Here is a 26582-nt window from a genome sequence, read left to right on the forward strand (position 1 = left end):
GATGACTGGCAACTCTTCTGGGCCATGGCTTTTTACAGGCTCAGTTACATAGGCCTAAATTAGAGGGATATTCCACTAGAAATACATGCATAAATAGAGATTACTTCTCTGAGTAGCATGAACTGGCCCTTCCTTATTTTTTTGTCATGAAGTGCACTTGATCTTATTCAATTGCATGGTGTACTGTGGTAGAATTGAAATAGAATAGAGTGTCATATTGCAGAACCGTAGCGAGTTATTATGGTCACGGTCTCTCCTCTGACTATTTGCAAATTAGCATTTTACTAACAGGGGAAGCATATGCTAGATTAAAACAGGGAGGTTTTTTCTTTTTTTTTTTTTTTTAAAGAAAGACAGAAATGGCAAAAATTATGCTTTTCAATTTCGTTGTGAAATATCTCTCCTTTTCAGGGAAATATGTTTTCTGGATGGATTGCCACCTGCAGAGTATACTATACATCTTTGTTAAATTATTTTCTGTCTCTGCAGAAATAGCAGTTTAGTTTTGTAGTATTTTTTAAACAAAATGACTGAGCATTTAGCACAATTATGTTCAGCACTATAATCTTTTTTTTTTTCTTTTGTCGAGCCATCCTTTAACAGGGAATAAAAAATGAGACACACTGTAAGCTATTTTGCATAAATGAATAATTATGATTGCCACATATTGCCAATTGTAATTAGAGATAATAATGCTAGGTTTTGGAGCTTTTACTCATGCAGTGCTTTTCCAAGCAAAACAGAACTTTTGTAACGTTCATCCAGTTAAGTGAACAGATTGGGTTTTCTCCTCTCACCAAGGACACACACACATGCTTTTTTTTCCCTGCATTTTTTTTTAAATGATAGCTTTAATTAGTTGAAGGTAAATAAGTAAATAAACGACACACTATAAATAGTAGGCTTTTAGCAAAATTAGAGGCACATTAAAGATAACACACTTTTGGGACTTGCAGATCAGTTAGCAAGTCGTCTGAGCATTAGAGGGAAATTGGCAGCTGCTTACAGTTAGCAACCAAAAATGCTGTAGGTAGTGTATGCATGTGCAGATCATTTAAGGGCTCAGTTTACCTTATTTACATTCCAGCACCTTTGGGATTTGAGGAAGGGTTGTTTTTGTGCGGGGAGAGGAGGCTGCTTCCTGAAAATTGCTGAGCTAAAAACCAATGTTAGGCATACCTTCTCGCAAAGCAAGTTGTTCACTGCTGCAGTGGTAAAACCTGCAGTTTTTACAGTTCTCGGATACTGAGCATCCACATTGACATGAGAACTTGGCATGGCGCTAGACTAAAAAACAATGCTGTTTAATCAGGTGTGGAGTGCTAGCTTATTACTTTTGCCAGCAGCTTTGTTTTACTTGGACTGCACAGCCTTGTAAGAATTCAAAGCCATTGCAATATTGCTGAAGAAGCTTTCTGAGATGTGTAACTAACCATAATGCTGTATCTCCAGGGTACTGAATGAATGCAGCAAACAAACTGTACTTTGCAACTGTCTCATTTTCCTAGGAAAAATGGACCAACTTCTGGAATTGTTGTTCAGCTCCCAGTCTCAGTGGGAGTTCTGTCTGAGCACAGACAGGCTAAAGCCTAAACAATGAGCATTAAATTTGGCCCCTTCATCTCAAGATCTCACAATTCTTTTGGAAATGTTAGCAAATTAAGGTTCAAAACCCCCACCCTGTAAAATAATACTGTTCCTCTGTTACAGATGGGCAAAGAGGATCATGAATCAGGGACAACAAGAAGAACTACAGATCAGAAATCTGACTCTAGAGCAGGCTGCTCCATTGTCTTTATTGATTATTTTTCATAGCTCTGTTAGATCCCCAGTCTCTCATTACGCTTCTCAAGAGTTTTCATAACTGGAGTTGAGGGTGTTTGGACATGATTTTCCACATGGCTTATTCGATGCATTTTCCTCATTCTGCATATCCTGACTTGACTTTGTCACTTAAACCCTAATTGGAAGGGTCATGCAGCTGTTACAGGTTACAAATCCTGCTGTTTTGCCTACCACGGAATGATTTAAACGTGAACATAATCTCTGTTCCTTGCCCTGCAGAAGCTTTCGTGTGGCGGCACATCTCACAATTAGGCCACACCTAGCTGAAATCTCCCAAAGGAGTGCTGTAGAAACTATTATCCTCTTTAGGGATTGGTAACCTGGCATAGATAAAAGTAGGGGAAAAAAGAGACCCAATACTCCCTTAAAATGTGCACTGAATTTTTTTATGGAATTTGAAAATGATTGGACTGTTGTTGCTGCTTTCTTTCCTAGACAAGGGATGTATCAAAATGCTCTCAAGGTAGTTTGTCCTTATAAATTACATAGCTTAATTTTCTTCTCTTAGAGTGGAATCTCTATGATACCTCCATATACTAGACAGCATTTTAACAGAGTTTTACAGGCAGATGTGTTACCACCTTCTCACCATTCAAGATCTCTCAGCAAGGTTCTGGTAAGAGCAGCCACAGCTTTTGAAGAAAGTAGTATTAGAAAAATACTTTCTGTATTTGACTTGCTTTAATGTAGTGCGTTTACCATCTACATGAATTCCTAGCTGCCCTTTCTATTTCCCTCCTATCTGCCGTTCTCCATTCCCTACTGCCTCATCATTTTCTTCTTCTTCCCCAGGCACACACTTCCTGAAACCTCATTCCCTGCTTTTTCTCTTAGCTGAATATTCTGTATCATTCCTTTCTTTTGCTTACTCCTTTGTAAGCAGATTCACAACATGGTCATCTTCTTTCACTTGATTCTCTCTCTCTCCAGGGACCTTCTCGAGGTTGTAAGTTTGCTGAGTTTCTCAATGTAACAACTCAAAATCATGTGCTTATTCTCTATTTGCAAAGCTATTAACTGTTGTCTGGGCTCTCATCACGTGATGACTCAATCGCTTTTTCTCTTTTTTTTTCTGGAGAAATACACTTCTGTGCTACTACATCCTTTCAGATAATGCTGGAAATATCAATTTTCTATCCCTTTAATTAAACCATGGCACCTCTTCTATTTGCATTGCTTAAACAGGTATGTTCACTTTCAAGGTTTCTTAGCTTATGTTCCACTGCTTTTATGTTAATTTTCAAACTATTCCTGTGCTCTTTTTTATTCTGCCCTTCATTTGTAGGAGGAATTCAACAGAAACATTCAGGGCCACTCCATTGCCTACCTTTCAAAGCCTCCTTTAAAATTCTCCTTGCCTTTCTAAATTTCCCCAAATTTCACAAACTTAAGTCTATTGTCCACTGCTTATCCTTCTCATCAATATTTTCTCCTTGTTTCCTTTTACTCCCTGGATATCCATTTGTTAAGCATTAATAACTTTCTTTATATTGCAGTTGTAATCTCATGCAGCTCTAATCTTCATATTGATCTTTGTATGATGCTGATTGCCATGGAAATCTCAGTCTAGGACTGAGTCTCTTAAGCATTGTGGTAACACAAGTAAAAAGTTAATGCCACTTCAGTCTGTTGTCCTATGCTCCACTTATGATCTGGTACCAAACACCTGCATATCCATCTATCCTGAAACCTCATCACAGAGTTTGTTCAACCCCTCTTTACTCCTCACATGCAGTGTGACAAAACCATGCAAAGTTGTCTGAATAAACTCCAGTCTTAATTAGTCAAGCTAACACTTTATTTTTCTTATAACATTACCTGCAAAGATCCCTGGCAAATAATTCCTAATGAGCCTGAGGACTGTATGGTGCAAGGAACAGGATGAAGGGAACAGGGCGCCGCAGTGATTACCAGTTCCTTTCATTTGTTTTAGGCCACTGTGCTGCCAAGTTCAGGTATACTCAAGCTGAGCATACAAACTCAGTTAAATTAATTGCTTTCAGTATATATTCAAGGATGAAGACATGGAAGTACAGGCAGAAAAGAGGAGAATGGGTCAAATAGGGAGTTTGCTAGTGGCAATTATTTTAGGGAATTTTTCAAAAGGAAAACTGAACCAGGAATGACACCAGATGACAATGATGCTGAGAGTAGGGCAGTTTGATTTTTCACTTTGTTGGATGAATGGAGGAAAGAGGGAGAAACAATTTGGGTCAACCCAAAGGAAAAAATGTTTCACTTTCCTCACCCAAACAAAAGAGAACTCATTTTAGTTTAATGACATCTTTCAAATGATGAATCACTGAATCAGAGACTGGTTGAGGTTGGAAGGGACCTCTGAAGGTCCAGCCCCTCTGCTTAAGCAGGGTCCTCTAGAACAAGCTGCCCAGGACCATGTCCAGAAGGCTTTTGAATATCTCCAAGGATGGAGAATCCACCACCTCCCTGGGCAACCTGTGCCAGTGCTTGGTCAGCCTCACAGTAAAAAAGTGTTTCCTGATGTTCAGAGGGAACCTCCTGTGTTTTCAGTTTGTGCCGTTGCTTCTGGTCCTGTCTCTGGGCACCACTGAAAAGAGCCTGACTCCATCTTCTTTACACCCTCCCTTTAGGTATTAACATACATTAATAAGATCCCCCTGAGCCTTCTGTTCTCCAGGCTGAACAGTCCCAGCTGACTCAGCATTTCCTCATAGGAGAGATGCTCTAGTCCCTTCATCATCTTAGTGGCCCTTTGCTGGACTCTCTCCAGTGGCTCCATATCTCTGTTGTCCTGGAATTGTTGTGAAACACTTAGCCCTTCCCCTTTTAAAAAAATATATTTTCAGATGAAACCATCTGACTGTTTCATCACAACCCAAATAATTTTCCAAAGGGCAAAATATTGACCTTTTCTTTAGCTCAAATTACATCAATGGATTTTTTGTTTGTTTTTTTACAGACTGCAGATTTCACAGGTCAGCCTTTCTGTGCTATATTGGTACAATCCCTAGATAACTTCAATAAATTAATACAATCACTCCTGGTTTACAAAGGTGCAACTCCACTGAGATTTTAAAATTGATTATCATATCGTGTAAATAGACTGGGTTTCTCCTTATCTGGAATTGAATTTAAGCTTTCATACTAATTTATTTTTCTTGGTGTTATTCATGAATTTGAAGCTCCTAGTATTTATAAAAATAACAATTAATATTAATTATTATCATTGTTAGGGGAAAAGGTATTATGATTTTGCAAAGCATGGAAAACGCAAGTAAACACCATAGTGAGAGAAAAAAACTTTTGCCTGCTAATGTTAGTGCATCCTTTAATTAAAATACATACTCCATCCTCAGTTTCTGGCTGCCTCAATAAACATATAAGTAAGAGATAGTGTTTGATGGGAAGCTCATGTTTGCCTTTATTCTTGTCTTCTTAAATTAAATTTAAAAATCCCTCCAAAAAATATGAATTCAGTATCCTCCTTTTTCTTATTTTCTGGTTAGCTATATTTTTTTGCCTGCAATAACAAAGCCATGAAAAAAGACAGCAATCCCCTTGCTCATGTGATATAATTCCACACTCTGAGTGTGAATACTGGCAGATCAGCAGAATGAGCCATCTGCAAGCTATAAGCTGTGTCTTTGCATGAGTAGATTTAGGATAAAAAAAAATTGTCCGACCTGGAAGCCAAACGTTACTTGGCATCTTTACTAGAGATCCCTGCGAGGCCAGCCACTGCTTGTGCTGAATTTGTGTCCTTTCTAAAATATATGTCCCCCCCTCTTGCCATCATATTTTGTAGTACATGTATGTGAGCGCACACACAGAAATGTGCACACGCACAAATACACACACACAGGGCTGCACCACGGGCCACCTCAGAGATGCTGTACTGCAGTTTAATGAATATCAGACTTCATAGTCTCCATTGGATTGCCGTGCTGGTGAATAATGAATATCATACTGCAGGGTTAATCCCAAGTGGCTAGTTTTCTGGTTTTAACAGGCTGGGTGTTAGTCCTGAAATGCTTGTAAATGTCTACAGTTCATGCATGGTACTGTGTAGGAACATGCACCTCTAAATCCTCACCTTACTCAGACCAGTAACTCCCACTGAAGTCAATGGAGATAGTCAAGGACATAGCACAAGATGGATTTGTTCCTACAGTCTTCCCCCGCTCCCGGTTATTATCTCTCAAACTGCTGAAGTGCCACCTCAAATAGAAGAGTTATGCATGCTGCCAGTTTTTCCTTTTCATGAGTTGCTGTCTCCTCCTAAGCTTGATCTGCTGGCTCTGACATCCATCCTAGTCCTCTGAATTACAGCTTGCGCCTTCAACTAATGAAGTCGTTGGCAAAATTCCCATTGACTTCATTCAGAGAATGATCCAGCTGAACAGTGCTGACTCCTGAGAGCTCCTGAGCCCTTGTGGAATAAATGCGAGTTGCAGAGCCATAGGATTTGTAAAGATTTGGCCCTAGATTATAGAACATTTGGGGCAGGTGGAGTCTATCTTTTCAAATGGTTCGTGAAGTGCCATTTTCACCTAAAGTACTCTAGAAATGATTAAGTGACAGTAACACTTGTCAGATGACACAAAGACTCAAACTTGTGGTGGGAGCAGGGAGGATAGGGTAGCCATTTGCTTTCACTGCACTTGTGGAGATGCATGTAGGAAGGAATTAAAGCAATATCTTTAAAAATAAGTCCTTTTTCCCCCTTTTGTTTGTCTTTTTGTCTCTCTTCTCTATTTACCCCCATTGGGAGAATTAGAATCCGATCAGACCTTCCCAGTTGTTCTAGCTAAAAGCTAATGCCTGCATAGGCTACATTTTCTGTGCTCTTATGCCTGCTTTAAAAAAGACCTGCTTTGAATTGCATTAAATTTTTCCCTCCCATTAACTTCAATGGCAGCAAAACCAGATTAAAACAAAAACAAATGAAAAAAACTTCTCCGGCATTAAAAGACATAGAGGTTTATTTAACATGAAATACTTTCTTGCATGATCCTTCTCCTGCAATTACAGTGAGCATTACTGCTGCCCCACTGCTCTTTTGATATAAGCTAAAACAAGCTAAAGACATTCTCAGGTCTCAGGACTGTAGGTGATGATATCCTTCTTGCACAACAAAAAGAAAAAGCCAGTGGCTGGCCATGCTGTTAAGGTGTGATATAGGCATAATAAGTACTGAGAGGGAAATATTGGGTATCTAAATGTATGAACATACTGGCTGTGGAGAAAAGACCTACAAAAGGAGATTTCATCGCACCAAAGTAGGAGATAACTGTGAATCTGTGATGGGAAAGGGGTGGTGCTTTGAAGGCTGATACTGGTGGGCTTGGCACCTGCTTGTGTGCGCCTGGGAAATACTGGCAGTGTTTGGGAGGGCAAAATTTCCCTTCTTTATCCTTTTCCCCTCCACACTTTATAGTGACTTAGAGCATTTCCCTTTAAACTGTGTGCACTATTGGCCATCTATAGAATGAGGCCTTTGCTCTGCCCACACTGGTATTTATGCAACATCCATCTTCGTGCTTCATGACATTTAAATGACAGAGTGCTGGACTGTGGCTCACTGTAATAACATGGTCTCTTTTCTACCTGCCCTCTAGAGTTTGGGGCCATGTTTTGAGCAAACTTGCCAATTATTCTATTTAGGGAGTATTAGCAGAAATGCTACAACAGGGGCAGCGACAACATTATAAAGCACGTGTTGGTCCCAATACAGCTCTAAGTGCCTAATGCTAAGCAAGCTAACAGCCCCATATGGGCGCCTTGCTTCCACTCTGCGTAGTGCCTCACTCACTTTTTCCCTTCCACAAGGAGTTAAGGATGCAGATATTTAATGGCAGCAATAACCACATCCTGCCTTTCAGCAGAGGGCGTTCAAAACAGCAGGCACGTTTTCAAAAACAGAAGCTAGAAATCGGATATCCAAGTAGGTACTTAAATATACGTCTACTGTGCTAATTTCCTAAAGAGTTTAATGCTAGTCCTGAAGTTTGAGGTCAGGCACGACAGCAGGAGAGGCAGCCATGTTAAGGGTCAAGGGCCCCAGGAGGCAGCAACTTCTGCACATTCCCTGACTCATTTGGGTCAGACAGTGCTTACCAAGAGTTGAGAAAACTTGTTAAAATGAGGAACTACAGGAGAGATGTTGGCTTTAGAGCAAGGAGAGCTGCAGCACAGGAAAATGGCCCCTGCAGCCCATGTTTTGTGAGAGATGGTTTTTTTTCTTTTCTTCTTTTTTTTTTTTTTTCCCCCTGAATTAATAAAGTGAGCCTGAGGGAAGAGCCTGAAAAAGATTTTGGCATGATGTTAGTCCTTCCTGGGTTGGGGAAACAAGCCAATAGCCTTACAGGCAGCTGACTCTTTAATCACTTATTTAGTATCTGGGAGAAAAATATTCCGAGGTGGCTAAGTGACCTCTAGAACTGAAACCGATTTCAAATGTTACTCAGAGATTTAGGAACAAGGGCACCCTATGAAGCCCATCGCCTTAGCCCTTCTAAGGGCTCAGAGTTTTAAAGGTGTTTCGGTCCCTAAACGTTTTTTTTTTTAAATTTCTGGTCCTATGCCATTTTGTAACTCAGACTTGGCTTCTGCAGGACATTGTCATGTTTGAAAATATTAACCTTGATTTCATATGCCCAAAGCTCCAGCTGGGCTCAGTTGGTTTCACAGGTATTCAGACCCTTTAACGACCTTTCAAAGTACGTAACTATGGATTTAAGTAGTTGAATGTAGACTTCTCTCTCCAAGCTTAGGTCAAAGTATGAACATAATCAATGAAAACAAAATACTTTATTTCTCTGTTCAGTGAACTCTCTTGAAGCACAAATCCAGACTGGGTCTGCAGAAAATACTATGTTCCTTTCTGCAGCTTATTCCACCATTAATGAGAAAGTCTATCTCAGATTGACAGGCAGTACTCAGTAGTCCACACACCTCTGAAAACGCTTTAAAGGGCTTTAGGAACATGGGCTATGTGATCACCAGAAAAACAGGAAAAGTCGGGAACCAAACGGAGAGTGCGAATACATGTAACTGTGTGCTGTAGTTCCTAACCTGATACCCCTACTACCTGTAATCACTTTTCCTTTACCAATATGCTTTCACAAGAAAATGAGAAGTTACTGAATACAGTTAACCAGCTTACCCCAGAGTGAAGTTTGATCCCACAAGAGAAAGCTGGCTGAGACTACACCTAGGAAGTTTGTTTTTGCTCTAGCTCTGGGAGCAGGGGTTGTTTAGAGGCTGCAGGGTGGTGGCAGCAGTCGACTGTTTGTTTAATTTGATGAAAAAATGGCCACATTTTGACTTTTCTCTTTGTTCAGCTGAATTTAAAAGTCTGAAAAATTGCAAAGGGTAATAGCTTTCATATATGTAGATGGGACTTAAAATGGTGATGCTAATATATCCATGTGTGCCGCTTCAAAATACGTCAAGGGCCCTGTGTGCAAAAGCCAGCTAAGTTATAGAAAATGCAGGAAAGCCTTTGTAGTCTTTTTAAATCTAGAGTTCAGCAGTTTAAGTTCTGACCTAAAGGAGAAATACAAATCACTCATACATTGCTTTTGGTTCCTAATTTAAAAATTTTCCTAACTACCAGAAAGTGCTGGAAATTAAATCGCTTTTTTTTTATTAATAAAAACACTGGGAAAAGTGGAAAATTATGTGAAATCTCTAGTAAGAGACCTTGTTGGAGGGTTTCTTTTCAGCAAAAGTAATAAAGTAATCTGCTAGAGGAATTCTCTGATGAGACAAAAGGAAACTGAAATGACAAAGCATGTAGTGCCACCACAGAAATTTGGGGCATGTTTTTTAAAAAGGGAATTTCTCTGGACTTCTTTTATGACTTCAAAGCCAGGGATCCATTTAATCACAGGAGCAGAAAATCTAATGCACTGGTAGCTGTCTGTTTTTTAAGTTTATATTTATTTTGCATTTACATTTGAAATTGTTTGAAAGCATGAAACAGAAAATTGCGTTGCAAAAACCATGCCTTCAGTGACTAGTACCCATAAGAAAATTAGACAAGTTCTGACCACAGCTCCAAACTGCTAACGTGTGTGGCAGAGGAGAGGGGAGAAGGAAGCAGACAGGCAGCTACTGATTCAGACAGAGCACAAAATTCCAGCACAATTAAGAAAGAACAGGAGTGGTGGCAGAGAAGAAAGCTAACTGCACCGGGTGCGTTGAGATGGGGCAATATCAGGTTATCATATTGTCGTTAAGCCAGGAGCAGCTGCTGCCAGCAAAACCAAACCTAGCTTGCTCCTTGGCTGAAAACTTAAATATCAACACCCTTTAATTATGCATAAAAAGATATACAAAGCTAGCAGCTTTAAAGTACTGTTATTAATTGCACCAAATGTTAGTGAAAGATTGAATTATTCATAGTTATAGTTCTCAGGGGTTTGTTGATTAAGGAAAATAAGGAGAATTTGATGTGAATATCTTGTTTCACATAGCTTTCTCAGTTTGCCTAATCCAAGAAACAGGAATATATTTTACGTGTCAGATCTGCAGAAAATGCATGTATCTGCTAGTTCCTTAGCAACCTTCTGGGATATGCCTGCATCTACTTCCATAAACCCTACATATCAAAAATCATCTCCAGTGGGTTTCCAAGGATCAGTGGATTTTGCCACACTAATAATACCGTTCATGTGCAGTTAGAGTAAATAATTTTATTTACTTGCAGGATCATTGCTGTGCTTTGGGGTTTTTTGAAATGTGTCGCTAGGAAAATAATATGTAAACACATTTCATTGAGAGCCCTCTAAGTGAATGAAGAGGGCTGTAAGCGGTAGTAGCTATATATTTTTTTTTAATAACTGAAAACAAATAATGCTCATTCAGAAGTGCAGTTGTACTCATCATAGCCCTGGTCCTCTTTCCTCTCTGCTTTTTAGCTAGAGGTAGTAGCTAAAATTAGCACAAACTTCTGGAAGGGAAAATTTTAACAGAACAATATATCTTTATAGTTTGTGCATTTTCCTCTTCAGAAAGAGAAATCTTCAGATTTCAGTTATCCTTGCAGCACGTGTGCCTTAGATTTATCACTGTGATATAGTTTATGAGCGATCTGAACCTTATCAAACAACCCTGTACTTTGCTAAATTGCGTATGGTAACAGACAGTAGCCAAGGGACAGCTCAGGTATTTTTACTCATGCGAGTAGTGGCTACTAGCTGGAGCAGGGAGTAAGGGTCCCTTGCCTGAGGCAGAGTTTTCAGGATTCAAATCGGACTCAAAATTTTCACTGCAGTCAAGAGCATGTGGGTCTGATCCAGTAGCTCACGTAGTGCGTGTGAAAATCTTCACTGAATCCATCTGAAGGGCCTCTGTTCAGCTGTTCCTGCATCTGCGCTTTATCGGTGGTGTTTTGGCACTGAATGCATTCTGGTATTGTCATTTAGTGTATGCAATACACTTTCAGTAATAGGGGCTTCATGACTGTGGACCTCCTGACTCCTGGTAAAGTTGATGGAGTTAAGCCTATTTGTGGCAAGTGAAAATGTCGTCGATTAATGTTAATAAACAGCTGGAAATATCCTGTCTTTTAAAGTCACTGAAGGCTTTATTGTTGCCTTCACAGAGTCAAATTCACACCAAATATTTTTTGTTTATTAAGGATGAGAAGAAAACCATATTTATGTTCAACTTTGTCTTACAAGCAAATGGCAAGTCATAGTACTTTAAGTCACATTTGAGTATGTTAAGTCCTAGAAAGACAGAGCAAAAATCAGATAGGTCAGATATATAAATACCTGTGTAAATAAATATAGAGACTGTCTATAGAGATAGATATAATGTCTATATTAAGATATATACATTAAATATATGTAATGCATAAAGACATAGATATGTGTATCCATTTATATAGTTATACAAAACATTTACATAGAAATACATACAACATCTAATTTTTGATGATGAATGCTCTAGCTGTCCTTTCACACATTTGTGTAATAAGGGTGTAATTGTATTCTCACTTTCCTTATTGCAAATTAATAGCATGTTTAATAGCATGTAAATATGATCTGTAAATGTAAGTAGCTTTTAAATATGATAAAAATTATAGTTTACCTTTCATGTGTTAGTTCCTATACAAAATAAAGAAAGATTTAGTCCAGGGTTACCTACTTTCTTGACCCAATGGATGGTATTTCTGTGGCTAGGATCACAAGACATGTGCCTGAGAGGAGAGAAATCTGATGTGGTTTATAAGCAAGAGATGACAGAAGTTTCCAGCAGAGTTACCATTTCCTTGTATGATGATATGGGGCTGGGCATGAAGCTGGGTCTCCAGACAACCTAATCATTGCAGCTCCTCACAGCTCATTTCAACCAGATCTGCAATCCTATTGATCCCGTTCTCCACCTGAGCAGTTGCTTGATCACCTTTAGTCTAGCAAGTGCTTCAGAGGATGAATCTTCTTAAAATAGGTGAAGCCACAAATAACTGATATAGATAGGCTTGGGCAGCAAAGGACACATATGAAGCATGCAAGAGTTTTCATGAGCTTTGATATGTGGTTTGATTGTGCTCATGGTGAGGGCCGCTGTCCCCCGTGGCACCCTTTTCCCTTGCACTGCTGCTGAGGGCTTCTCAGCCAGGTAGGAGTGTCTTTCCATTCAGCGCTGTGCCAGCTGGCCCCACATTGACTTCTTTGGCATGTCTGCGCTGTACAATGATGTGGTGAAGAGGTGTTGGGATTAAACGTGCCCTGAGCTGTTACGTCCACACTGTGCATTGCAGTGTCACGCGGAGATACTGGCTTGAGTCCCATCAATGGTATATTGCAATAGTGTTATTCCATGACTGAGCTGTCCACACTTCTCCACCAGTTCTGAGATCTCTTCCCTATATTTTCTGTGATAGATTTGTTATTCACACGTTTCTAATTTTTGATCATTTCAGCACATAAATCCATTTTAGTTGTGACAAAATTAGACCTTGATGGGACATGCTAAATGCCTCAAAAATTTTAAAAAGTCCCAGTCAGAAACAAGATAAGAAGAACTTTTAAAATACACTTGGTACTTGTGCCACATGCAGAAAATGAGAGCGATTGTAGGTTTCTAGATATAAGAACATATTTTCTTGCTCATAGACTACTGAGCATGGCTGACTCCTGGCCCGTGACTCTCTCCAGTCCTACTGTAGCACAAATAATAGCAACAATAAAAACAACAGCTTATTACTATGTGTGGATTTACTGATGTTCTGAAATATAATGGGATCAATATACAATTCTTTTCCCAAAGACAAATTCAGGCCAGCTGTTATTCTACTGTCAATGTCAAAGTACCAAATAAAGGAAATAGTGACTGAGACAATCGCTAGCAAAACCTGAGCACCACACCAGTACTCAGAAAAGCATAAAAGTTAGCTAGAAGTGTGGTTGGCAATCCTAATACCGTTAAGTAGACTGCTTGAATTAGTTTCTCCTGACTGCATTTTTTGCATTTTTTGCAATGTTGCATTCAGACCAGAAAAGAATCTTATTATGGAATTACTGTTTCTAGCGAGTCACTGGAGCTCATTGCCTCCAAGGATCGTGCCGTTTCAGGATAGATACCCTCAGAAGTGGGTTTCAGCTAAGTGGAGACATCCCGTGTGCTCTCTCAGACGTCAACCACAGTCTGGTGCTGCTGCGTTAGGGGAATTGGTATAGGATTGATTGACCGGCTTTGCCCTGAATAGGGATAATCATTTGCTTCTTAAACTTCCATCCAGTGCTTTGGCAAGCAGAAAGCCTGCACTAGTGCCAAATCTGTAATTACTTTACTAACAGTGATGACATGTATGCCTGTTCTGCATGATCCTATTTTGTTGCTTCTGTTGTTGGCTATGAACAACTCAGTACTTCAGATAATAGGAACCTCATCCCTGCATCTGTCTCTCAGCAGGGTGAGCTTTAACCTAGGCTTTGAGCAGGTTTTAAAGAGGAAGGGGAAAAATACATCAAAGCAACAAAAAGGAAAAATACATGAACAGGTACTGACTTGGTAGATACTACAGAAAAAAGAAGAGCGTGTGCTGTCTCAAGGATAATAACGGCCACATTGCTGTAGTGGGCTCTGCACATGCATGGGGACCATTGCAAGGCGGAGGCCACCTTTGCTGAGAAAAGCTGCCGCGGTGTCTCAGTACACTCTTAATACATATGGATTGTGCCACATGGCACAGTAATCATCAGTCCATAAGGGTCTGGCTTCTGCCATCACATTCTCTGTTCTATTCTATTCTATTCTTCACCATTGGAACATTGAATAAATAGCTAAAATAACTAAAACTTAACAACAGATTATTCTTTTTTGCTGTCTCATAGGGAGAGAATAGCATATGCAATATGTAATTTTATTTTAAGAAGCTTTCATTTATTTCTTTTGTGTCCTTATTTTATAAATGTGCATGGAATTAATTAATCATTTCCAGACAGAGAATCCTCAAATGAGGACTCCTACCTTTTTTGTATGTTTGATTACAATGTTATTGCAATTAACAGGACTCCTTCATAATCCAATTCAGCTCACTGCTTTATTTTAATTTCTTGACAGGTTTGCTTCACTGTTTGTGCATGTGTGTATACATCTATACAGACACATGCATGTATATATAATGGATCAAGTTAGCAAAAATATTCATTCTCATGTAGAAAAAGGGTCAGTGACCTGTAGGTGCCATGTGTAAGTTATTTAAAATTCACTCTGTGTTTATCATCTCGAATATTTTCTCACCTGCTTTATTCAGTAGAATACACATTTTTAAATGACCAAGCAGGGAATATATGTCCTTTTTGCTAAAACTTTTTTTCCCTTCTGTGCAGCAGCAGCTGCCTGCCACGTTATTGTTTTTTGTCGCTAGCAGGCTTTTTGGGTGTGCGCCAATCATTTCGTGTGGGGAGCGGGACGATTTGCATCTGAATGGTGGATGGCAAGGCTGGGCGTGGGTACACTCAGCCACACCAGGTGATGTAGAACAGCCGCTTCCAGCTCACCTGGAGTAATTAATTCAATAAAAAGTTAATTACAATGAAAGGGAAAAACAAACTTCCATATAACAGATGGCAAATCTTTAGTGTGATGGAAACTAAAAGGATTTTTTTTTTTAAATACCATTATGGTGTGCCCTAAATGGTATACAAGATTCTCTCCTCTTGGTATATACTTAAGCAATCGCATACGTTGTTTCTGTATACTGGCTGTGCTGTGCTTTTTGATACATATTTCCTCCAGTTTCAGATATTTGTGAGTTTTTAATCATAAAACTTTTCATCAACACGTAGTTTTCCTGGCAGATTATGTTTGTGGCTTGGTTCCTGGAGGAGTTGCAAGTCCTCTGTGTCCATCAGTCACTCCTCTTCTAGAAACTTTTGAACCTGGGAGTCAGGATGTCAGCCAAATGGCAGAGAGGAGCAGATGCCTTATGAAAACTGAGGCTGGGTAGCAAAGAAAAACCCTGTCAGCTCCTCTACACAGAAAAAGCCATGGCAAGTTGAGGCCTTTCCCAAAGCATTTGACTGGCCCAGCAGCTGAGAAGCAGAGACTGGCTGGCCAGCCGGCGTGCAAGTAGGTAGCCGGGCAGTTTACACAGAGGACAGTCCACATGCATCCTCTGCTTAGCTGATAAAGTTGAGTGAAGATACGGAAAAAGAGAAAGAAAAATATGCTGAAGATGGGCATGAAATTCTATTCCTTAATAGAGTTAGGCACGTATGTTGATGGTAGGGGTCATAAAAGGTAAGGGACAGAGCTGGGCTTTTAGCAGCCAGGCGTGTAGTGGAAATAGCCTTGAGAAACTGGGTTTCATTAATTTCAATGCTTGTAGAATAAACTCTTTCTTCATAAAGAGAAATTTTGGACACAGAATAGAATTTAATGGTACTAGAATAATGTTAAAAAGATTGAACTCAAGGTTCAATCTATGTTGCTATCATTAAATCTATTGTGCAAGCTAGCAACATGTTTTTAATGATTAGCTGTTCAAACTTTAAGAAAAGAGAAATGGATATGAATGGAGGGATCCTGATTTTTAAAAAATACTGAGTCTCTATGTGAGAAAGCTGAGGTATTGACCTCAGTTCCTTCTAAAATAGTGCTTCAGTGCTCAGTATCAACAGTTACAACCGATCCATGATTTAAAGTATTTAAAAATAAGAATATTGTGTGGGCTAAAATTTTTTTCCAAAACTTACCTAGTCATTCCTAGTGTATTTTTGCATTACTCTCCTTTCACTGACTCAAGTAGGAGGTTAGGTTCTTTTCAAAAAGCCTGATGGTATCAGACTAAACAAAAATATGTTGTTGAGCAGGCAGAAGAAGAAAACCATTGCTGCTCTCAGTGACATGTCTGATCCTACATCAGTTTAATGCTTTCCATTGAGCCAATGCGTAGAGAATATTTGATCAAAATTGAAGGTTTCCAGCTGGAAGAACTCTGTTTAAAACACTGCCAAAATATTGCATCATTTTCAGGACTGGACCCCCAATAGTCGGATTAGGAAATCCTGGTCCTATTGTTGTCAGTAGGCAGACTTGGTGTCCTCTATTGCATAAGGGAAAAAAGGAAGGGAGCAGATGATTTACTGTATGAGATAGCAACTTCCACACACACTCCCACCCCATCTGCAGGTAATTAAAAGTTGCTAGTGTAGTTTATCACACTGATAGTGAAGACAGACTTCCACCACAGACCTGGGTGGCAGTGCTGGCAGCAGATGGCACAGCCCAGGTGTATTTAGCACCCTCCTGGGCATCCTTCTTCCCCCTGCCTTGCTGTGGCTCCAGGCACCTCTGACAGCATGGGGACCCTGTACCAGCTATCAGATGAGATGCTCTGCTGTCTAGTCTAAGAAATAGCAAATGTAGAGACATGTTATAGCAAAAACACGTTGTGGCTTTGCTGCAAACTATATGCTAAATGATTTTGACGTGAATGTTTTACTACTACATACAATGAGAAAACTGGTGACGTTCTGTGTCTGCTCTCTCCGATGCAGATCTTCTGTTCTCCACAGAAGATGGCCATCAAGAAAACCTCACACAGTGAGGTTTTATGTGCTCCATAGCAGTCTTTCTGTTTGCTACTCTCCTGCACTAAATTTAGTGAACATTGTTTGTTTTTTCTGCTGGAGCAAATCAATCTGTCAGTATTTTAACTTAAGCTTGTTTTATATGCCGCAGTTAACATTCCTTAAGCCTCTGTGTTTGATATTATATTTGGAAGCTCACTTCATAATTATAGGTGGGGCTGTAGGGCTCTTTATTATTTAGGCTGCTCAGTGCATGGGATCGGCCTATTCTGGGCCTGAATCAAGGTTGTGTAATGAAGGAGACAGTTGTCTGAGGCACCCTTGCTCGACTGTTTGTCTGATAGCTCTGAAAGATGTAGGTGTGCAGGGCAGGGGATTGCATGTGGAAAAGATTACTCTCATAGTAAAGGCACTTAAACATTGCCCGGATCAGTAGGACTCCTTCTCTGCCCTTACCATCAGATTCTCAGGCAAGTTGTTTTCAGGGATGATTTCTGATTGTGGTATCTTGCTTCTTTTGTCTACCCAAGATGAGAGGTTAGAATAAGGTCAGAAGAAATAAGTCATGCTTAGAGATGTAAATAGTAGCCCTCTGCACTTGAAAAGATCTCTGCACTTGAGAAGATCTATAAAAACCAGTGGCATCTCAGATTTGGCACCCAGAATGAGGTTGCACTTTAGATCTTAATCTTTCTGTGTCCCTCTTCCTCATTTGTAAAACAGAGATAATCAATTACTATCTCACAAGGATATTGTGAAAAAAAAAAGCATTGAGACCTGTAAAGCACTGGGGTACAATAATGATGAAGGCACAGGAAAGACTGTGAAAAAATTATTTGAAGATCTAGATAGGGTGCCAACTGTAGAGTTGGGGACCACACACTGAGTAATAAGGAGAAGCAGTGTTGCAAAGAAGTCACTCATTAAATGTGCACCATCCAGTCTGCTCTGGATAAGGTGAAATTCACCTGACAATAATAGTCTTTAATTACTCACATGCTGTTGTAACACATACAAACAGTGTGGCTGAATTAGATCTGCAGAGAAAATCTGAACTTCCTAATTTTTGAATGCTTGATTTTGCAACCCAAGTAATACTATTCTGGCACAGGGAGAGGGAGGGAGATAGGGCTGTTTGTAATAAAATGTAGATTCTTATAATCATATGTATGGTTTCTAGTCTCTATTTGTTCCCTCTGCAATACTCGTAAGATTATAAGTGGATGAAACAAGGAGAAAATAGCCTCTTGGTCATCTAAAATACTGTAAAAGGGAATGAAATTATACCCAGATCCTACATTTTTAATATGATAAGAACACATTTTAGAAACACCCCCAGGATCCCTTGAACAGTATCATTAGACATTTGATGTGAGCCATTATATTTATTTTATTACGAATAATCATTTGGGTTACAGAACTACCTTGAGGCACTGACCAAAAGCCGGTCTCTATTCAACAGGGCACCATGTAGGTATACGACAGAAGACAATCCTTGCTCCAAAGGACCTTTGAACTAAATAATACATATTCTGGGTTGGTAGAAAGGCAGTTGCTCAAATGGCTGTCACAGCCCTGTGCTGTGTGGACAATGAGATGACTAATTCAGTGCATATATCTACACAGCACAGTACAGTGATGTGCAGCCCTGTTGGGCTAACTTGAACTCCAGAACAACCACACTATCAAGGTACGTAGCCAGAGTTAATATCTTTAGTTTCCTAGATCCAGCTCAGCAGTGTAGGCAAAACTGAGCAGGAGTCATCAGGAGACAACAGGGATGGGAAAGGGAAAGTAGCAGATCCAGGATGGACAAGCCTAGTGAACCAGGCTTGCTGCTTCTGTATCAGCCTATGGGATGTGGGATAGATTGGAAAGAGTGAAGAAAATGACAGTTGCTACTGGGATGGTCATCCTGGTGTCTTGGAAATCCCGTGCATCCTGACTCTGCCCTCACTGGTGGCAGCAGCAGCAGTCTGGGTTTCCAGGGGACTGGGAAAACAGGCTACATAGGCAGCTACTGTGCTGGCTGCAGCAGCCTACTGCCTTAGACAGCTACGTGCTTTGCTGTTGCAGCAGGGCCAGGAGGAAGCAGTCCAAGCAGAGAGCTGGTTTTTCATACTTGAGATGGGTTCTTCAGCACTGGCTCTCCAAGTAACTCTGCAGAGCAGTGTATCATGCCACAGCTGAGATACCAGCTGTACCTCAGCAGCCCTAGCCCAACTGCTTTCACCTGTATAGCTCAAAGATCTGCTCAGTAAAACCTGCCTTGTGGCCCTTTTCATTCAAAAGGGACAGTTCTTGATTAAGTATTCCCTACAGTGGGGATTTTGCAAGCTGAAACTGCCTCCCAGGGCCCTAACTGAGGTATATAGTCCTTTGTTTCTGTTTTGTTTTTATTAAGCTGCTTTACCCGGCAATCTTATCAGTGTTCATGAAACTTTAACTGTAATGCATTTGTTTCTGCTTAAATGCTTTTTTACAAAATGCTATTTTGTTTCTGCTGCTTGAAATTATATTTAACAGTATCCAAGCTAAATTTATGCACACACATTTAAAGAAGGAGCCCTAGATATAATGCATTTTTAACCATGTGAAATATATTAGTAATGGTACTTACAGAAAGAAAAGAAAAATGATTTTGGCTTGCATTAGTTCCATCTTTGCAGTATGCAGATAAGTACCATACCTTTGACAGTGTAACTACATTAGGTTTGCCTCAAAGCTAACAGTCAGCAAGCCTAGTGCACAACAGCCATAACAGGTGTCTTGTGTAAGAGATGCTATTCTAGCAGGAGCTCCGCACACTTTTCAGCATATCGTCTCCCACGGCTCACAATGGTCCATGTGAAAGTAGGAGGGACAGAGCATGATGAGCATCACACTGACTGTAACACTTGAGGAGTCGGGTATTGTTACCATTAACAGAAGTCAGGAGGGGAGAGGGGAATATTAAAACAGGGACTTGACCTTGCCCTGTCCCCCCTCCAGGATTGTCTGAGGAAAGGAGAGCATGCTCATTTGTTCTTTTCCCCCCACCCCACCTTACCATGTGTTTTCTGTGTTAGAATGGAAGCAGCTAAAGGCAGAAATGCATCTAAAGGTGGCTGAGAAAAATGTTAAGGAAACAAAGACTTCTTGAAGTGTCATAACTGTAATGGTAATGAGAAAGGATGTGGTAAACTCTCAAACAGAAGACTATGATTAAATGTAAACCAACCAGCAATCAGGTGTGGGGCTGGCAGACTCCTTTACTTAGCTAAAAATAAGCAAGCTGTTGTTTTTAGTTTTTTCTACTGGATTCAAATAATTTGGTAGCACAAATAGAAAAATGAAGCATTGTGCTGGCAAAACGGATGATGCTCTGCATGGCACTTGTGTGCCGGCAGTCGGGATGCCTGGCTGCCAGGCTGGTTGTCTGCCCCTGGAGGACCCAGCCAAGTACAGGTACAGGATGTGGTCCTGTGAGCAAGGTCAGCAGCTGAGAACTGTCCTTCCCCAGCCAGTGCCCTGGGACGTTGTCTTTGGCCCAAGGGTCCTCAGGTGTGTTTCTGTGCAGCAATGTGTGCTTGACAGGAGGGAGGTGAGTCCCCTTGCTCTCCTGAGCCTGCTGGCATTGCCATCAGGCTGCTGGCTTTGGCTCCCAGGAGCAGGGTGTGAGAGCTCACATCCCCTCGGGTGGCAGGAGGAAACGAAGCAAGGTCTCCTGCATCCTGGATGAGTGATTTGATGACTACGTGAATGCATAAAGCCTCTGTGATGACAACTGTGTGTCATAAAAAGGAAAGCTTGAACCCTGCTCTGTTTCTGAGGCATGAGCTGTGTGCGCTCAGCAGAAAGAGCCATGTGCTGAGGGACAGGAGCCAGAGGAGAGGGGACGCTACTGTGGAAAGCCGGAGAAGAAGAGATTTAACTCCCACCTCTGTCTCTGGCACTTCTTGCTGGGCTGAGTCTCTTGAGTGCAGACATCTCCCCTTCTGCGAGTTCTTGTTTTCAGTGCCATTCTGGGGCACCTGAAATAAGGGAAAATGTGGAAGGACAGTTTACACTGTCTAATTGCAGGCATCTCACTTAGCTCGGAACTGCACCTCAGTGAGATACCTGTTAGATATGTGAACCTGCCTAAGGAAACTCTCCTGAGTACTACCAAGCACCACACAGGGAGCCCAGGTGACTCATGAGGACTGGACTTGTCCCTGGGTCCAGGCTTCCACACGTGAGCTGCTGCTGGACCACACCTTTGGGCATCTTGGTTCTTTTTTTTGATCTAATGCTTATTTAACCTATTTCAGTTCACAGTTTATACAACGTGGGTAACTGTGTGTGTCCCTGTCCCAGGGGAGTCTTAGTATAGTAAGTACAATTAGGGTTGTGAGACACATGGGTCCTGTGGAAAGAGGAGGCAGAGCGCAGGGATACCACAGATGGAGCCACACATTTCTGGCCTTTTCTCTCAGAAAATACTACTTCCACTTAACATCAGACAATATAGTTTGCCAAGCAGATACTTTCCCCCTGAGAAAATGTAAAGCTATAAAAATAGCCGTCAAAAATATAAGGTCCAGATAGAGGCAAAACCCTTGCCAGTGACAGACAGGAGCAGCTTTGCATGCCTGAGTAGAGCGAGTTGGGATCCAGACCTTACTTTGAAAGATGTCTTGTATGGGAGAGCGTTTTTAAAATCCACTGAGTCCAATTTGTCACAGTTTCAAAGAGAAGAAGCTGGATTCCAGCACATTTTATCAATAAAAGATCATATGTAGTCAGCAGTATGATTTTTTTTTTTTTTTTTTTTTATTGCTTTACATCATCTCTGGGAAAAGTATTTACCTCAAGAACTATTTTGCCAGATGATGAGTAGTACTTGTACTTATTTTGGTTGCGTCCAAGCCATAACTTTGCCTCATTTGCATCTACTGAGTAAATGGTTTAATTAATTTTGCATTGTGCTTACTGACTAGTTTTAATTAGCAGTTAAATCAGTTCAGTTAACGAAAAAATGTAGGTGTTTACATGAATGCAAATCATGATGGGTTCTCAGGGCTTGATTCGAAAAACAGTTCCACACCATTGGTGCTGAATTTCTGCAGGCTTTATTCAGGAATTGTGTGCTTCTCCTCCCCCAACAGCAAAGTGTAGGGCTTTATGATTCATTAACTGTCCTAGGCTTTCTTTTTCTCTTTCCTTCCTTGCTGATGTGGAGAATGAGGAATGGAGGCAGATCAAGTGGGGCTTCAATGCTTTGTTCTTAGGGCATGCACTCAATACTCATGCAAGAAGGGACAAGAAAGAGTGTCTTTGGATTAGCGTGTGCAACTGTGTCTCCCTCCAGTGTCTGATTCCAGCCATTATTACAGCTTGCACTATTTTTAGCCACTTATTTTTCTGTTGGCTGGGTGTTTGCTTACATCTGGCCAGGGCAGAAGTCATGAAAAATTGACTTTATGAGAAGCAACTTCTGCATTCCACTGTCAGCCAGACTCTGGTAATACAGGCACAATACTATGAACATGATATACATTCTTATTTCCATTGTCGTTGGTCTTGTGTACATTGAATGGAATTTATCTTGGAGAAGCCCTCCTTCTGGTGATGTTGGGACAGACGCCAATGGCTATTTTATTGACTTCTTTTGAATAAGAGGTGCAGAACAAATCAAGAGCAGTATGCCCTTACCTCCACACAAAATTCACGCATAAATTGAAAGAAAATCTCCTGATCATTGGTATAAAAGCTGTCATCTGCCTATGCTTAAACATCTATGTTTGCCCGGTCTCCTGTGTGTCATTATGTTGAGCTCTTCCCCACAGGGAGTAATAAAGTCTCTGTGCTGCAACCAGTCTTAAAGGCAAGTTACAATAGACGAGGATAAATTTGTCCTGAGACTACAGTTACCTTACTCAGCTTTCCCAATAACCTTACCCAAAAGGGAAGATCAGAGACAAGAAGATAATTGGTGAGATCATCAAGAAATGACTTCATAAGCCCAGGCCTTTCATTTGAAGGAAGCTGGCAACCTGCCCTCCTTGAAGAAGGTGTTATTCCACAAGTAACTACAGATCAAAGTCAACAGGGGTAATTATCTGAGGAGTTAAGTAGGTAATCAGTTTGGGAAACAATGAAGAAAACAACAAAAAAAAAAAATCTCAGTCCTAGGAGCCTGAAGAAAAATTAGCTGGAATGTGTGCTGTCTGTAGTTTTGTTCTAAAATTAAATTTAATTTAATAAATGTAATTTCATAAGCTATTCATCAGATGTCTCGTTGAGGGACCCCGTGCCAAGCTCATGTGACACAACTCTCTTCCCAAGTGTTGGAAGGGGAATAACTCTTACGTGTTGTTCCCTGTGCTTTACCTATCCCATGGAAATGGAGCCCAGTCCTATCCTCATTCATGGGCACTCTGCCTGCAAATCCCAAAACAACAAGATTAAACGTTTTTTGTTAATGATTCCAGTCTCCAGTGCCACCCATCTGACACTGTTTTGTAGTGCTTACACTCACCCAAGCCATGAAGAGAAAATGAGGTCATATAAAGGAAACCTGTTTCTCTGCAATTTTGAGAAAACACGTGCTTGTCCCATAAACCCGACAATGTAGCTGTGTTTGGGATGCAGGTGAGTGCTCGACCAGCCAGCGGGCTCCCCTTCTTACATGTCCTCCCCATGCTAACTGCATCTTCCTTTAATGCCATCCTGTTACATGTTCCCCTACATCAGGCATTTACGTTAATCAACAGATGTCATAAGGCAGCAATGCCTACCCAATGCAGAGCCCACTGCTCTCACAGCCCACTTCACGCTGGTCTTGAAATGTCAGGAGTGTCAAGTCGTTAAAAAAGCAAATTCATCTTTTAGCCAAAAATTAAAAGCCAGTAGCTAGCGGGTCTAATTCTGATCTCAGTTGGTTTCAGTGGTCTGAGAGAAGAAATGTCATCTGTTGACTCTTAGTTTTTACTGATTTTTCTATTTGTTTATTTAATTGTTGATTCAAGTGTCACATGGATGTATGAGGGAAGTGTTGTTCCTTTATCTTTCCAGAATATAAATAGATGCTTTTTGGAGCTGTTCCTTTTTAAATTTGTGATTTCACACAGAGATTTGTAAAGAGCCTTGTACTGCATAGTTGCATCTCCGAGCAGAAATGTATCACCTGGTACTTGGATTTTTTTGGTGTTACAATGCAAGCTTGTTGTCTAGAGTATATCACATGAGGGCACTGCATAGCATCATTTACAATGATGCAGGAAGTTGAAAAGAAAGGCTCAATCAACTTCCAAAGCTAGCAGAGCTTTAATAGGCCAGCCTTTCATTAAGTGAATTCCTAAATGTTGACCAAATTCTTTCAGATGTAGGCAGCTAATGGTTCAGGATGCATGTGATGCACTTGTCATTACACAGACGTTGATAAAAATCCTTGAAGCTGCTTTTTTCCCAGAAAGTTCACATGAGTAGAGGGGAAGAAAAAAAAAAAAAAAGAGACTTCTCTTCAGTGGTTTCTTTCATGTCACAAGAAGGAGAGTCATGTGTTTTAGTTTAACTGATACATTCCAATAAAATGATTTTCAAAGGGACAGGACAAATAATGGGCATTTTACATATGGTGGCTGGTGCACATCAGATGGAGCTAATTTTCTCATACACATTATATTTGTTATTTTGCAAGCTGGTTATAATTCATTCAAAGTCTCTTTTTATTTAATTTTACCTAATAAACTAATATAATGGCCCAGTGAAGCCTTTACGGCTGGTAAAATTTTGATGAATTATTTTAGTTGCCATTTTCATTAGGATATCAAAAAATACACGTCATTCTCCCACACAATTCCTATTCAATTAAAAAAAAATGTATATCTGAAAAACAAATCCTCCAATCTAGGCCACATTATATTTTTGTAAATCTAGATATCAAGATAACAGCTAGAAGAGACTGGTATCTCACTTATTTTTACACATGACATTTAAACTTGCTTACATAATTACTTGCAATTAATTCTCTATAATGCATATACTTTTGTTCCTGACAGAAAAATGTGCTGCCGTATTACACCAGTGTACTTTAGACTTGACATTTGCATAGGCTGATAAAGTTGTCTTTCCTTTACAGAGTGTCTTAAAATGAGGTCCTCCTTGCTGTCTAGTCACTAGAGATTTTCATCAGTGTCCTGATGTTTTGTCTCTCAAGTTAGTGCATTTATCACCTTCCTTGTCTTCTGAAAGGTGATATGACATCTTTGCCTCTCAACAGTGTGACAAAATGACAAACGAAGCATCCAGCTGGCCTTTGTATATTAGGGGGTTGGGGAGGAGGGAAGAAGGATGCAAAAAAAACCCCAAACCAACAGCAACAAAAAAAGTTCGGCATTCTGCTGCTTAATTATCAGCCAGAGAAGAGAAGCTTAATAGTCCAGCAATGGGTGGAAGGAGCTTCTCAGCATCACAGGAAACAGTATGCAATTAGTCAGGGTCAGGATGCCCAAGATCAGATTTGCTTAAGGCTAAAGAGAGACAGAGCAAGGCTATGGCAGTGTCACAATCTGCAGCCCGGTTGTCTCCCTGCGGCAGAATGCCTTTTGCTTCAGTTTCTAATTAAACAACCAGGCAACCAAGCGTGTCCACTCCTGGCTTACTTGTGCATAACTTGTTTTGCATTCAAAGACCTGGAGTGCTTGGGAGGGTATTTACTAAAGCAGAGGATTAAACTACAAATATAATTATTAAAAGTGGTGGATACAACAAATAGTTGTCATTACAATGAGAAATCCTGAGTTGATCTCCTTAAAAAAAAAAAAAAAAAAAAAAAAAAAAAATCCAGCTTTTTAGTTTCACTGTCTTAGAATTATTATAAGTTCCACAGAGGCATATTAATGCAGCCCAGACTTTCCTCTCTGGTGCAATATAAGCACAAGCGTCTCTGACTGTGGTCGGTAACAGGAGCCTGGGGAGCGAGGGTGACAGCAGGGCGAGCACAGAGTGACGCTGCTTCTGGCGTAGCCTTCCAGGCCTGAAAACCTGCCCTTCCTGAGCTGGGTGTTGTATTTCTGTCTTTGTGTTTAAGATGTCTCAATGGACCTTTCCTTCATGAGTATGTCTAAGGATGTTTTGAACTCATTTCTACTTTTGACATCCCAAAATGATCCCATTGATAAAACCCTGTCTCTTGAGAAGAAGCACTTTCTTTCATTTGTTCTAAACCTGCCGCCTGTTGCTTTCAGTTGTGGTCCCTACTTTTTAGGTTATGGAAAATAACATGCACGCACATATTATACATATAACTTAAAATAAAAGGAAAATAATCCATATTCATTTTCTTAATGACATTCATGATTTTATGAATTTTGATCACACACTAGCATTTTAGGTGTCTCTTTCACAGGGAAAGTGTCCCAGATTATTTAGTCTCTCCACATAAGGAGCAATTTCATACTTATGATCATCTCCGCTGCTCTGCTCCCTACTGTTCCAACTCTCCTACATCCTTTCTGAGATGTCGGGTATCTAGAAGCAGATGCAGTATTGGACACGGCACAGTTAGATACAGTGACATATGGTTTTCCCATATGCATTATTTTGGACTTATCACCAAGGTATTCCATCTGCCATATTTTTACCCCGTCACTCAATACCATGATACCCTTCTGCAGCTGTTCACAGTCAGTTTGATGACCACAGATCATTTTGTATCAACACTAAACTTAGTCACTTCAT

This window comes from Gymnogyps californianus, chromosome 2 (assembly GCF_018139145.2).
Source record: "Gymnogyps californianus isolate 813 chromosome 2, ASM1813914v2, whole genome shotgun sequence".
In the NCBI taxonomy this organism is placed as follows: Eukaryota; Metazoa; Chordata; class Aves; order Accipitriformes; family Cathartidae; genus Gymnogyps; species Gymnogyps californianus.